This window comes from Doryrhamphus excisus, chromosome 12 (genome assembly GCF_030265055.1).
Source record: "Doryrhamphus excisus isolate RoL2022-K1 chromosome 12, RoL_Dexc_1.0, whole genome shotgun sequence".
Taxonomy (NCBI): Eukaryota; Metazoa; Chordata; class Actinopteri; order Syngnathiformes; family Syngnathidae; genus Doryrhamphus; species Doryrhamphus excisus.
In genome coordinates, this window is record NC_080477.1 from 20,823,909 (window position 1) to 20,836,211 (window position 12,303).

Sequence of the window (12,303 nt, forward strand, 5' to 3'; positions counted from 1 at the left end):
AAACATCACATCGTGCAGCGGCCATGGGGAGTTCTAATTCTTTCACATGACAGGAAATGACATTACTGGGACATCCTAATGAGGGGTGTGTTCAAAATACTTTGGAAAATATGCAAGCATACATGTGATATAGTGCTTCAAAGTTGTAGAATCATTAGAAAAAAACTAAATAAAACTAAAATACATAAAAAATAATCATAATAAATATAGAAGTCTGTGATTGGCTGGCTACCAGCCCAGCGTGTACCCCGCCTCTCGCCTGAAGACGGCAGGGATAGGCTCCAGCACCGCCCCCCCGCGACCCTTCTGAGGATAAGCGGTACAAAATGAATGACTGAATGTTTAAGGGTCAAACTGTTATTATCCTAATACTTTTATTTACTTAAGAGGTAATGTTTTGGGAGTTCTAATTCTTTCACATGACAGGAAATGACATTACTGGGACATCCTAATGTGGGTATGTTCAAAATACTTTGGAAAACATGCAAGCATACATGTGATATAGTTCTTCAAAGTTGTAGAACCATTAGAACAAAAAAATTAAATAAAATTAAAATACATTAAAAATCATCCTAATAAATACAGAAGTTCCAAACCAAACTAAAACAAAACTAAAAGCAACAATACCTTTAGTGCGTTGACACATCTTATTTGAATTTGAGTCGCTGACCAAAACAGCAGCACCCACCGAGACGCCAACTTATTTTTTTTTACCTGCCTATATAGCAATTTTTAAGCATTTCTTAAAAATTGGGGGTATAGCGCCCCCATAGTAGCAAAGACCCCCATCCATACCTTGGCTAATCGATTCATTCCCCTTTGTATACTGGAAGAGTTCAAGTAGTTTAGTCCGCAGAGCAAAGTTGTAGAATCATTAGAGAAAAAAACTAAATAAAATTAAAATACATTAAAAATAATCATAATAAATACAGAAATCTGTGATTGGCTGGCAACCAGTCCAGCGTGTACCCCGCCTCTCACCTGAAGACAGCTGGGATAGGCTCCAGCACCCCTGCGACTCCCCCGTAAACAGTAAGCATTTCTTAAAAATTGGGGGTATAGCGCCCCCATGGTAGCAGAGACCCCCATCCATACCTTGGCTAATCGATTCATTCCCCTTTGTATACTGGAAGAGTTCAAGTAGTTTAGGCCCGCAGAGCAATGTTTTAGAATCATTAGAAAAAAAAACTAAATAAAATTAAAATACATTAAAAATAATCATAATAAATACAGAAGTCTGTGATTGGCTGGCAACCAGTCCAGCGTGTACCCCGCCTCTCACTTGAAGACAGCTAGGATAGGCTCCAGCACCCCTGCGACCCCCCTGTAAACAGTAAGCATTTCTTAAAAATTGGGGGTATTGCGCCCCCATGGTAGCAGAGACCCCCATCCATACCTTGGCTAATCGATTCATTCCCCTTTGTATACTGGAAGAGTTCAAGTAGTTTAGTCCGCAGAGCAAAGTTGTAGAATCATTAGAGAAAAAAACTAAATAAAATTAAAATACATTAAAAATAATCATAATAAATACAGAAATCTGTGATTGGCTGGCAACCAGTCCAGCGTGTACCCCTCCTCTCACCTGAAGACAGCTGGGATAGGCTCCATTAGGAACCATTAGCTAGAACCATTAGAGAAAAAAATAAAAAATTAAAAAATTAAATAAAATTAAAATACATTAAAAACCATCATAATAAATACAGAAGTTCCAAACCAAACTGAAACAAAACTAAAAGCAACAATACCTTTAGTGCGTTGACACAGCTTATTTGAATTTGAGTCGCTTACCAAAACAGCACCCACCAAGACGCCAACTTATTTTTTTTTTCACCTGCCTATATAGCAATTTTTAAGAAAAAAAAAACTAAATAAAATTAAAATACATAAAAAATAATCATAATAAATACAGAAGTCTGTGACTGGCTGGCAACCAGTCCAGCGTGTACCCCGCCTCTCACTTGAAGACAGCTAGGATAGGCTCCAGCACCCCTGCGACCCCCCTGTAAACAGTAAGCATTTCTTAAAAATTGGGGGTATAGCGCCCCCATAGTAGCAAAGACCCCCATCCATACCTTGGCTAATCGATTCATTCCCTTTTGTATACTGGAAGAGTTCAAGTAGTTTAAGTACTCAAAAAGCAAAAGTGTCAGCTCTAAACTGCGCTTGTCAACATATAACCGTAGAAAAGTCTCTGAAGCGGGACAAAATGACGGAACACAGAAAGCGAAGAAAGTGGTCCAACAAGTCAAAGTGAGACCGTCAGCAGCTTGCTGGCACATCACAAGGAGCAGATGTGGAGGTCCAATGCAAGCGGCCATCTGGCCAAGCTAAATATTGCCTCAGTGTACCCCCCCCCCCCCCCAACACCACCCCCACCCTTTTCTATTTGCCTTTGGCACATTTGTATTGTCCACGGTCACACATAGGTACACTCCAATCACTGTCCACTAGCCGGGTGGAGGATTTATAGAGGTGCCATCAGGGTGATTAGTTCCAGTGCTAAACAATAGGCCAGGACTTGTTGTTGTCGTCTGACTGTGCAGCGCTCTACAGCAGGCGTGAATGGCACGCAGCAGAAACAACACTCCCACCACTCAATGGTGTCTGTCGCTTAAAAGTAACATCAAACAAACAGTGCGCACAAAAAAAAAAAAAGGAGGTGGGGGTGGGGGTGGGGGGCCGCCACTGACCGGCGACATTTCTGGACGCAAACAAGCGACTGAAGCAGTGCGGCCAGCTGTGTCAAACACTAGTTAAATAACCAGCACCTGTTGCGTGTGGTTGCTCATAGTCAAAATAAAAGACGGGGGGGGTCAACATCTATGCCGTTTTCTGCATTTGAACAGTCCAACATAAAAATTTATAGGGGTGTGTGATGTTACGCCACAATCGTAGTTCCGTTCATTTTTGATACAGTAAGGAGAAAAATGTGAAACTGCTTTAAACTGCTTCTATTTTTCCGCTTTTCTGACCTATATATGTTGTATTCCCGTTAGAATGTTGTATTCCCGTGTTAAATCATGCCAACGTTTCAGAAGTGAGCCCTGAAAAAAAGTTTGGAATAGCTCAAAACGTTCGGTTTCAGAGGGCGTTGCAAAACTGTTCCTTTGTGATGTCACAGAGGAGAGTGTTTCCTTATGGGTAAACAAACAACATGGCTGACAACTCGGCGTGATGCTGGAATTTACACTACTGGGTTTTGTGTGTTTGTAGCTTTAATGCTAATGAGCTGTGTTTGAAATACAGGAATGTAACATCGAGGGGTAAGACAAAAATGTTAGCGACACTAGCATAGCTAAAGTGCTAACAACGCAGTTTTCTGACCTATAAATGTAGTTTGAATGTAGTATTCTTATGTTAAATGATACCAAAGTTTCACAAAACGAGGTTTTTCGCATTTGGAAAGAAGTTTGGGATGGCTCAAAACGTTCGGTTTCAGAGGGCGTTGCAAAACTGTTCCTTTGTGATGTCACAGAGGAGAATGCTTCCTTATGGGCGTGGCTGTAAACAAACAACAAGGCTGACAGCTCGGCGTGATGCTGGAATTTACACTACTGGGTTTTGTGTGTTTGTAGCTTTAATGCTAATGAGCTGTGTTTGAAATACAGGAATGTAACATCGACGGGTAAGACACAAATGTTAGCAACAGTAGCATAGCTAAAGTGCTACCAACGCAGTCACATTTTAACAGCAACTCGATGCTAGGATAGCCTATTTGCTGAAGAAAAAAACTAATGACGAATTATTGACAGAGCTTTGTTTTAAGATGTGTAGCGAAGCCTGTTGTTGTTGTTTTTTTTTTTGCAAATAAAAAGTAAAAAGTAAAAAGTAAAAAGTAAAAAATAAAAAATAACCCTGCCAATCACAGGACACATATAGACAAACAACCATTCACACTCACATTCATACCTATGGACAATTTGGAGTGGCTAATTAACCTAGCATGTTTTTGGAATGTGGGAGGAAACCGGAGTACCCGGAGAAAACCGACGCATGCACGGGGAGAACATGCAAACTCCACACAGAGATGGCCAAGGGTGGAATTGAACCCTGGTGACCTAGCTGTGAGGTCTGCGTGCTAACCACTCGATTGCCGTGCAGCAAAATTTAAAATTTAAAATTTAAAATTTAAAATTTAAAATTTAAAATTTAAAATTTAAAATTTAAAATTTAAAATTTAAAATTTAAAATTATTAAAAATTTAAAAATAATTTAAAAATTATACAAAAATATGTAAAACTTATTTAAAAATATTTACAATTACTTAAAAATTATTTAAAAAAATATTTAACATTATTAAAAAATTAAAAAATTAAAAAAAATTTAAAAAAATTAAAAAATTAAAAAATAAAAAAAAATAAAAAATTAAAATCATGAAAATCATGTCATGTCATGAAAATCCACAACTACTGTTCAAGCGCCTCTTTTCTCGTAAACGGAGCAACAAGTGAGGGAGATTATTTTTTTCACGTTTAGTGCCCGGGAACAGTACTACTCTTGGAAAATCATTAAAAAGTCCCTGTTGCATAATAACATAAGACCCTTAAGTCAACTTGTATAAGACTGAAATGAATACACCCTTAATGACCTATGATTCATTTTTTTATGCATGTTAAAGTCCATATTTAGCCGTACTAACTCATGAATTCCCATGAATAAATATTATAAATGTGTGTCTTATCTAAAGATGCCATCAGATCGGGCTTTATCCCTCTGATTCCTCCACTGATGATCAGATAGCGGCTCGTGGTGTGGTCCCGTTGGATCACCACATCGTCCGGCACACAGAAGCCTGCTTGCGCAGCTGTTTAATATCAATTCTGCTCAAATATCTTTTGTGCAGATGGTTTATTTTTACAAACAATACACAGCACCGCATTCCTGCCGAGAACCCCCCACCTTCTCATCCTCTCTTTCCTATTCCTTCAAGGGGGGGGGGGAGCACACAGTGTCTCGCACAGATGGTCCGGTGGCTGCGCTGTCATACAAACAGGCTCCAATAAAGAAGATATACACACGGCCTCGTATCAATATGGATACATACGTCTTTCATTTTTAGAGGATGTTGACGGAGAGGACAGATGTGCACGGGCATGTCTATGGATTTTTGCTGTGTTTATTTTAATTGGATCACAGGGTTTCTGAACATGTTCCACATGATAAGACAGTGTTGTGTTACACTCTTTTGGACATGAGTGACCTCCCTTCAACATGAAAGCACTGTGGGGATTTTATGAGCCCAAAAATGATTCAGCCGCAGGCCAAATTTGGAAGTTAAGTGAATATTTTTTTTTGCAAGAAATGAGACGAGAGAGTAACAAAAGACGTTGCAACACCAGCATAGCAACATGCAAGGTTAGCCTGTTTGCTGAGGAAAAACATGATCGGTTTAAAGAAGTGTAGTGAAGCCTGCAAGTTTTTGTTTATTTTATTTTTTTATAAAAATCTTTTCCAAGGGCGGCACGGAGGTTGAGTGGTTAGCACACAGACCTCACAGCTAGGAGACCAGGGTTCAATTCCACCCTCGGCCATCTCTGTGTGGAGTTTGCATGTTCTCCCCGTGCATGCGTGGGTTTTTCTCCGGGTACTCCGGTTTCCTCCCACATTCCAAAAACATGCTAGGTTAATTAGCGACTCCAAATTGTCCATAGGTATGAATGTGAGTGTGAATGGTTGTTTGTCTATATGTGTCCTGTGATTGGCAGGGTGTAACCCGCCTCTTGCCCGAAGACAGCAGGGATAGGCTCCAGCACTCCCCGCGACCCTTGAGAGGATAAGCGGAAGATTTTAAATTTTAAATTTTAAATTTTAAATTTTAAATTTTAAATTTTAAATTTTAAATTTTAAATTTTAAATTTTAAATTTTAAATTTTAAATTTTTAATTTTTAATTTTTAATTTTTAATTTTTAATTTGCAAAAAAACCAACAACAGGCTTCGCTACACATCTTAAAACAAAGCTCTGTCAATAATTCGTCATTTGTTTTTTCTTCAGCAAATAAGCTATCCTAGCATCGAGTTGCTGTTAAAATGTGACTGCGTTGTTAGCACTTTAGCTATGCTACTGTTGCTAACATTTGTGTCTTACCCCTCGATGTTACATTCCTGTATTTCAAACACAGCTCATTAGCATTAAAGCTGCAAACACACAAAACCCAAAACACACAAAACGGTGCAGAAGTGCTTAGCGCGTAGGCCATGCAGCTATGAGACCTGAGTTCGATTCCACCCACGGGCATCTCTGTGTGGAGTTTGCATGTTCTCCCCGTGCATGCGTGGGTTTTCTCCGGGTACTCCGGTTTCCTCCCACATTCCAAAAACATGCTAGGTTAATTAGCCACTCCAAATTGTCCATAGGTATGAATGTGAGTGTGAATGGTTGTTTGTCTATATGTGCCCTGTGATTTGTGATTGACTGGCGACCAGTCTAGGGTGTACCCCGCCTATCGCCCCAAGACAGCTGGGATAGGCTCCAGCACCCCCGCGACCCTCGTGAGGAAAAAGCGGTAGAAAATGAATGAATGAATCTGTTCCATTGAACTCCATTTAATCCCAGCCATTTTTCAAAACCTTTCCCTTGGTACCTCGGATATTTTTGATGATTTTTACTGACACACAGAATATTGTGTTCTTGGGCTATATAGACATGGTATGTAGCAAAAGTAAGATGAGATGCCCACCTTTCATCAGCACAAAAACGTTTATTTGTACCTTTTTCAGTTCTTTATTAACCAGCAGTCGAACATAGGTAAGTTTCGGCAAAAATATCAGTTCTCAACTGTTTTTGTGAAAAGCATAAAAAAGCATAACTTTCATACATTCATTCATTTTCTACCGCTTATCCTATTAACCTAGCATGTTTTTGGCAACCGGAGTACCCGGAGAAAACCCACTCATGCACGGGGAGAACATGCAAACTCCACACAGATATGGCCGAAGGTGGAATCGAACTCTGGTCTCCTAGCTGCATGGCCTACACGCTAACCACCACACAGCCTTGTTCAATTAAAATAACACATACAAAAAAACAAAGACCAAAAATGCAAAGTGCAACTGGAAATTGCCTAAATGTGCGAGTGTGAATGGTGTGTTGAATAAAGACATTCAGTAGTTGAAAACAAGCAGTTGTTATTCATTCATTCATTTTCTACCGCTTATCCTCACGAGGGTCGCGGTGGGTGCTGGAGCCTATCCCAGCTGTCTTTGGGCAAGAGAGGCGGGGTACACCCTGGACTGGTGGCCAGCCAATCACAGGGCACATATAGACAAACAACCATTCACACTCACATTCATACCTATGGACAATTAGGAGTCGCTAATTAACCTAGCATGTTTTTGGAATGTGGAATTTGGAATGTCGGAAACCCACGCATGCACGGGGAGAACATGCAAACTCCACACAGAGATGGCCGATGGTGGAATCGAACTCGGGTTTGCATAACTTTGCAAAAAAAAAACGAAAAGATGTATAAATACGTCTTTGAGAGTGAGTGGTCGGGTTGAAAACGGTGGACACGGTGGAGGCTCGGTTTCCCGATAAATTCCTGTTACTGATAAACAATAACTTTTTAGTTAGGAGCACAAACTGGCTCGGAGTGGTTTACTGCCTTCAGCTTCTTTGGCGGCATCTTTCGGGGCACCATTTAGGGTGGCTGGCGGTGTTTGTTGTGTTGAGAGTCCTCACAAAGTGTTTGTGGGGGTATGCTGGAGACTATCCCAGCTGATAACCGAGAAGCGGGATACACCCTGGACTGGTCCCCAGCCCATTGCAGCACCCACTGAAAGCACCCCCCTCACAAAAAAACCCAGTAATCTTCTTCCATTCACCGCGATCAGTGTACCTTCTACCTACTGTATGCCCCCCATGGGCACCCTCACCTCTCCCCAGTCCTTAGTTCCACATCTACTGCCTTTCCTCCCTCTTCCGGGCCCCCCGAGCCTCTGGAGCTTCCACAAAGGAGCCCTAACAAGAGTAAAGAAAGAGCCAGTGCCACTTGGACGGGATTACATCCTAGTAAGATTCTTCAGTCCTCTTGGTCGGCCGCCCCTTAACCCTCCCCTCGCCTGATTAGAAAGTGATTTGGGGGGGGGAAGAAAGGGTCCCCACACATGTCCAATGAAGTGTTGCGCTGTTGTGAGGAGTGGACTTGCTCAGATTCACATCAGTCTCTCGTGTCACAAATCCCACTGAAGGTTAGTCATGTGAGACAGGAAGGGGCGGGAAGTTTTCCATATCACGTTTAGTCCGCGTCCGCGTGTTTCGTTTCAAAATACAAAACATTAAGAAATATATTTGGATTATTTTTTTGGGCGCAGCACAGAAATGTTGTAATTTAAACAGCCTGCCCTCAGTCTCCTCTTGGATAAAATGTGTTTTATTACAACAAGAGAACCCTCATTCTCCGCCATTGTTGTTTTTTTTTTTGTTATCGTGATGTGTTTAAGTTGCATGTGAGTGTTTTCTTCTTCTGTAATTGACCTCTACTTCCGTCCAAGCTGGGACTTGTCCAGGAGTCGTCGTGTCCGGGTTCACGGAAAGCATGTCTGTGATGTTTAACCTTATCTCCTCTGGATGTCTAATACCCGACTCCACCCTTCCTGTCCTTATATTACCTCTACGTTCCTCTGGCTGTGTTCCACGTCGCTTCTAAACCTTCTTAGCGCTGCTGTCATCATCAAGTGCACACTTCAAGGCGGTTGTCCATTTGACCATTTGTACATTTTCCACAATTAACGCCATGACTTCGGTAGCAAAAGAGGGGGTCAGGTGACCTGCGGCGAGCCTTAGACTAGGGGTGTCCAAGTTTTTTTTTCCACCGAGCGTACTGAAAAATGAAGGGTTTGTTAACCAATACATGTGGAGTAGATAGATTCTATATAAGAACATATATAAAATTCAAGAAATAATAACTTTTAGAAAAAGTGTATCCATAGTATGAACTCGTTTTTTCCCATTGTTGCTTTTTTTTCCCACAATATTATTATACTTTTACTTTTAAATAATATTTTTCTAGAAAATTCCAGTTTGTCATAATATTACAACTTGTAAAAGATAACTTTTATAATTTTTTAATATTTTTATATTTTTTATAATATTATTCAACACTGTATTACATGATATTTTCCCTTTTTTATTGTTTTTTATTGTATTATTGTTTCATGAAATTATGACTTTATTTGACATTATTGTCATAACATTATAGTCTTTTCCGCAACCTAATTTTCCAAAAATCACAACTTTATTAAATATAATATTTTTTATAATATTATTCAACACTGTATTACATGATATTTTCCCTTTTTTATTGTTTTTTATTGTATTATTGTTTCATGAAATTATGACTTTATTTGACATTATTGTCATAACATTATAGTCTTTTACGCAACCTAATTTTTCCAAAAATTACAACTTTATTAAATGTTTTTGCTTCCTTATACAGTAAACCTCGGATATATCGGAAATTCGCTCACAACGGACAGATAAAAAAGAACCGATTTTTCTGTAATGCATTTCCAATAAAAATTCATTGCATATATCGGATTTTTTATAACGGATTTCGCCTATTTCGGACAAAATCTCCAGTCCCGTTCCAATGCATTTCCATTAAATTTCCCTCGCATATATCGGATGGCCGCATCGTGGCGCTCCGATTCGCCGAATCGTGACAGGCCGCTATACGACGTCATTTGCAGCGTTTGCAGCGTTGCCTGCGCGTCCAGGTACATTGGAAACATAGTCAAGGAAGTGCCTTTTTATAACGGATAAAATCCCATTTACGCATATACCGGATATAAATCCCATATATGCGTAAAACGGACATTTTCCGGTATACGCATATAACGGATTTCGCTTATATCGGACAAAACCAGTGGGAACAATTGAATCCGATATATCCGAGGTTTACTGTACTACTAAAATAAATTAAAAAATTCCCTCAATTTATTATTGTCATAAAATTACAATTTTGTCTTGTTAGATTACCACCTTTTCTCGAAATATTTAGACTTTTTTTCTTGTTAAATTATATTTCTAGAATTGATTAAGGTTGCATTCATATGTGTGGTTTGGTGTTCTGGTACTGACCAAAAAAATATATAATGAAAAAAAATGCTATGATATTTTTGTTATGGGACCAAAGACTGCTTTGGAAAATTTAAGGACTTGATTTAAATTTCGAGTTTCAAAAAAAAAAAAAAATTGAGTTTCACAAAAATCTTCTAAAATATACTCTCTTTTGGTTTCCCATAATTTTCCATAATTTTCTGCATATCTCTGCATTCTTATTGCTGTTAGCCAACCAAACCCAACCCAACAGGAGCACACCTGAAATGCTTTATGCTCCACAATCAACAAATAGAAGATCTGCAGTGTTTGACCAAAACAATACAAATATAAAACCATCAAATTGAGAAAAAAAAAAAACAAAACAAAACACTGTGAGGCTGAAGACACACAGCAGATTATAGTCGTTTTGGCAGCAGTAATAGCAGTTATTCCTTCTGTTTCTTCGCTCGCTTATCTGACATAGTCATTTCACTCGTGATAATCACAAAACACAAACCTAAGCATCACGCAGAAACAGCTCTGTCGCAAAAACCTCAGCCAGAAAGCTTGGTAGTAGGAGGAGGAGGTGGGGGGGAGCAGCTGCTTTGCAACACCCAGACCCTGCAGCACTTCTCCTCCGCTGGAACCGAGCCGGGGGTCCCCCCCCCCCCCCATCGAGTAGGCCTTGGAAGTCCTCCTTGTGCCAGGACAGCAGCCAGGCGAACCCACTTTACTCAACTCCCACATCCCCAGACCGGACCGTTTTGCGGCACTGTGCTGCCCAGTAATTGATACCTTACACCGGGGATGCATTTAATCACCATAAAGAGAAGTGTGGTGGGAATGAAATGATCTTGTAAAGGCTACTGCACGGCTCTCCAGATGAGCTGCAGCGCATTCTGTCACACGCATGTTGGGACTTAAGTGCATGTTTTTTTTTTTTTTTACACACAAACAATCTTAGTCATAAAAATGGTGGAAACGGTTTTAGGCAAAAGGCTGCAATATGCATGCCAGGCAGGTAGTTAGTGATGGAATAATCATTTGCATACCCGTCATTGGCGTACCCAATCCAAGATTCAAGCATGGATTCTGCAGCAGTGTGTAATAAAAGAACACAATGTAATAATAAATACGAACCACAGGGCTTTGTTCCGCCATTGTTGTTTCAAGAAAACTATTTTTAGATGTGTTTTTTTTTTTCGGAAAACATCCACTCTCGGATAAAAAAAAAAAGCGTTTAGACAGAAATTATTGCATTTTTCAAAAACATTCTGATCACAAAGCTGCCCAAAATGTGGTTAGCGGTTAGCCCGTGCCCTGGCTAGCGTGTCTTTCGGTTATATTATATATATTATTAACCAATACATGTGGAGTAGATAGATTCTATATAAGAATTTGTATAAAATTCAAGAAATAATAACTTTTAGAAAAAGTGTATCCATAGTATTTTTTCCCATCATTGCTTTTTTTTCCCACAATATTATTATACTTTTACTTTTAAATAATATTTTTCTAGAAAATTCCAGTTTGTCATAATATTACAACTTGTAAAAGATACATTTTAGAATTTTTAATAATATTTTTATATATTTTCATAATATTATTCAACACTGTATTACATGATATTTTCCCTTTTTTATTGTTTTTTTTATGTAAGTATTATTGTTTTACATAATTATGACTTTATTTGACGTTATTGTCATAACATTATAGTCTTTTCCGCAACCTAATTTTCCAAAAATTACAACTTTATTAAATGTTTTTGCTTCTTTATACTACTAAAATAAAAAAAATTCCCTCAATTTATTATTGTCATAAAATTACAACTTTGTCCTTTTAGATGACCACCTTTTCTGTAAATATTTTGACTTTTTTTCTTTTTAAATTATATTTCTAGAATTGATTAAGGTTGCATTCATATGTGTGGTTTGGTGTTCTGACCAAAAAAAAATAATCATTAAAAAAATGCAAAAATTACAACTTTATTAAATGTTTTTGCTTCTTTATACTACTAAAATAAAATAAAAAATACGAAAAAATGCCCCATGTACCCTCCTCGTTATGTTGTCCTCGTGTAGACAACATAATAATTACATCCGGAGTTGTCGGCTTGGTGCCTCGAGCTTGTGTGTTAGCGTTGGGGTGTAGACCTCCGCTATGCTAACAGTGTGCCGCGGCAGCTGACTGTGCACTGACTGCTCCTGAGCGCTTTGGAGCAGGCAAGACATCTCAGTTTCTGTCCCCAAATACGTAATT